The sequence below is a fragment of the Uloborus diversus genome, unplaced genomic scaffold (assembly GCF_026930045.1).
Source record: "Uloborus diversus isolate 005 unplaced genomic scaffold, Udiv.v.3.1 scaffold_1178, whole genome shotgun sequence".
Lineage (NCBI taxonomy): Eukaryota > Metazoa > Arthropoda > Arachnida > Araneae > Uloboridae > Uloborus > Uloborus diversus.
In genome coordinates, this window is record NW_026557852.1 from 39,778 (window position 1) to 43,200 (window position 3,423).

Consider the following 3,423-nt stretch of genomic DNA (forward strand, 5'->3'; position numbering starts at 1 on the left):
ATTTCAAAATTTTTCCGGGGGAGAGCCCCCGGACCCCCCCCCCCCTTTCTATTGGGTCATTTTTTTCCCTTCAATGTACCTCCCCCTCCCCCTTCCACCAAAATAACTTCTTTTTCACTGCGTTGCTAGCCACAAAATGTTTTTGTTACAGCAATTAAAAAATGAATTGGTAATTCTGAGTGCCCATAGTTAGTATAAAATTGAATTCTATGAATTCAATTATTTGTCTGAGAATATTTTATGTTTAAAAGGGCCTCGCAAAATTGCATTGCAGACGTCTACTTTTGCTCTCGCGCCGCCACTGGCTGTGGAGGAAGTTCTGCTGATGATTACGCTATTTCTAATTAAATGGCGGTAAGTATTCCTTGGCTATAAACTATTCTTAGCTGCAAATAGAATATTAACTTTCATGCAATAAGTAAACAAAAGTTAGCTTGTGGATGAAAAGACTTCTTATGTTTTATTTGATGTCTTTTCAATAATAATAAGGTTGTTTTTTTTTTACTTAATTATCAAAAGTCCTTTGTAACCCTAAAGCGTGTGTCTCCGATTCTAGTTGCTATTTGTACCATTTAAATGTTTTTATGATGTTAGCAACTTCTTTTAGTTGTGTAACATCAATTTCTATTTGTACAGAACTTTTCTTTTGCATTTTCTTTACTTGGAAACCAGCCAAGGAAGCTGGGGTTCATAATAATCCCTACTTGCATTAAGACATTCTGAGATCGGTAATATGATCTAAAACTAAAGTCTGTGGGAACAATCCTTTCTCACCCCCTTCGTCCGAACAATACCCTTGTTTTATAATGTCATAGTATTGCTTTTATCATAAGTAATAAAATATGACTTAGTAGTTGTTTGCTATCATGTGCAGAGAAAATAATTTTTGTCACTATAATGCACAGACTAAACAAATGTCAACGAACTATAATGTACAGTACAAATGAAAAAAAGGCTATCTTAATTAAAATAATTAAAAATATATCTAAAGCACCTTCAAAAAAAGTGTTACAAATGTAACTTACATTTTTATCGCAATAGTAACCTTTTTTTAAAACTTTGCTTCTAGTGATCATATTATAAAGTATGTGAGTAAGCATAATTAGTCCATTTGCAAGTCTATAAATCTTTTATGGTACGTTTTTGATCATATTAGTTTTTTAAATAGTATCTGGAAATCCCTGGAGCAAAGTTTAAACCATATAAGTTGATTAAATTGAAAACTAAATAATTCATTTTACTATTTTGAAATACATATTGTGTTCTTGAAAATAATTTGCCAATAGTTCTGTCACTTGATTGTGAAAATACACATATTCTAGTTTGAAATGCAAGCAGTGTGTTCTATACTGACCCTCAGTGCACTGAGATACAGGCCCCTAAAAAGTACACATTTTATCATATTTTGATGACAAAACTGCTCTTTTTTCTTAGCATTGAGCATTAACCATACATTTAATGAGCCTATTTAATAATTTATATATATCGCTACACAAATTGCTCATAAAAACTATGGTTGAACCTTGGATTATTGCTTGGATGTTATATTTCAAATACGATTTTTCTTGATCCATTCTTTCGAGCCGATTTCTCCCCGTTTTCCAAATTTAATACACAATTGGAATTCAGAAGTTATTGAAGAGAAAATATAAGAATGAACTGAAAATAGAAATTATAAACATAATTAAAGGCAAATTGCATGGGGTCACAGTTGCCCCACAATATAGGGTGCACTTCAAGGGCGCCCATATGGGGAGGGGGGTCTTTTTTCTTTGCAAATGCATTTCTTCTCCAGCAATTAAGGAATAAGTTATTAAAAATGTCAAATTTTAATAACTTTAATCTGTAGTGAAATCTGTTTCTATGGGGAAAATATCCTGCTAAACCATGGAGAGGATATCTGAGGTGCCCCCTCCCCCTTAAAATTTTGCATATAGACGCCCTTGGTGCACTTACCCCATCTTACTTTAAATAAAGGGAAAGTGCAACCCTTCTTATAAACAAAGTCTGGTTAAAGTAATTAACTAAAACATGTCATGTATGTTAGTATGTAGTAACTTGTTGCTAAAAAATACAACGTACACTTGCTGACTTCAGCTGTTTGATATGACAACAAAATAAACCTAACAAACTTTATCAATCTTCGCATTGGAGTATTTAAGTTATCACTGATTGTGTTTTATCCATGAGAAACCAGTGCCAATCTCTACTTTTAGGATTTATCACCAGACATTCTCTCAACATGTTCAATGCATAGCAGACGTCTCTTCAGGCAGCATTCCCCAAATTCTCAGGCGATGCACTTACCTGAACTCACCTCACATAAGTTTTTTTTTTTTTTTTTAACTAATTTTAAGTAACTGGACTTAATTTTTCCACTGCCTTTAATTTTCAATCCTAATCTTGATTTTTTTTTCAGTTGGGTATTGACTATTTATGATTAACTGTAATGTAGTTTAAGATAGGTACTGCTTGTTATGTTGTTATTTATATTATATTATTATTACTATTATATTGTACAGATTGTATTACTGTAGATTTTAAGAGGCAGAAAGGGTCAAAAGATATCAAACCCCAGGCAGCAGTTATGTTTGCCATGCCATTACATTCAAACTTTTGTACACATTCAACTTTTTTTTATAATGTACATCTGGAATGCAAACTTATTTATTTTTATTTATTTATTTTCAGCTGTTAATTTAAAACTGACTTGGAGAAAAAGAAAAAAAGTGATGTAGATGCCAGCTATTAAAGAAGACTATTCTGTAGTTATGATTGACTCTATTTGTACCTTTGACTCTTATTTGTAGTAAAAAATTTTGAACTAAAATTTTTAATGCAAATAAATTTGTTTAATTTTTCTAATTCAGTCTATGTTTATTTCTTTTAAGCCTTACGTTTAAAAAAAAAATTTTTTTTTCATTCATTTGTGTTAACTACTTATAAAATATGATTTTAATGCTCTATGTATGTTTTCTTTTTTTTTGTATGGTGTACGTTTGTAGTAGTTTGGTGGTAATTTAGTTTTAGATCATGAAATGGCGCCATCCTGAAAAGAAAATCTTCACAAAGCTGTAAAAGACTCGAATATATTTGTAGTTCAAAATTGTCATTTATTACATTTAAGTCAATTGTTGCATTATATCTTGAGCACTTTCATTTGCACACAAGCATAAATATCAAAAAAAATAGTTACTATTATGGAAAACAAAAAAACTCGTGTACAAATTGAAATCTTTGATGAAGAATTCAACTTTTGTGTAACTAGATTAGAATCGGCTGAATAAATAAGATACATATATATTTACACTTGAGTGTTCACATTAAATAAATATTCAATATAAAACATAAATTTGAATCATTTCATTCAGTTTTTGATATTTTCTCACAAAATAGTTTCTCTAAAAATGTAGTTTTGGACAC

At 30.7% G+C, this 3,423-nt stretch overlaps 1 long non-coding RNA gene across 1 annotated transcript; it reads left to right on the forward strand.

Annotated features, from left to right (window-relative positions):
* The first annotated feature begins 309 nt into the window (after nucleotides 1-309).
* LOC129232349 (uncharacterized) lies at nucleotides 310-2,865 on the forward strand. The gene is made up of 2 exons (XR_008581340.1): nucleotides 310-354; nucleotides 2,692-2,865. It is a non-coding gene; the product is annotated as an uncharacterized LOC129232349 (long non-coding RNA).
* The last annotated feature ends 558 nt before the right edge of the window (nucleotides 2,866-3,423 follow it).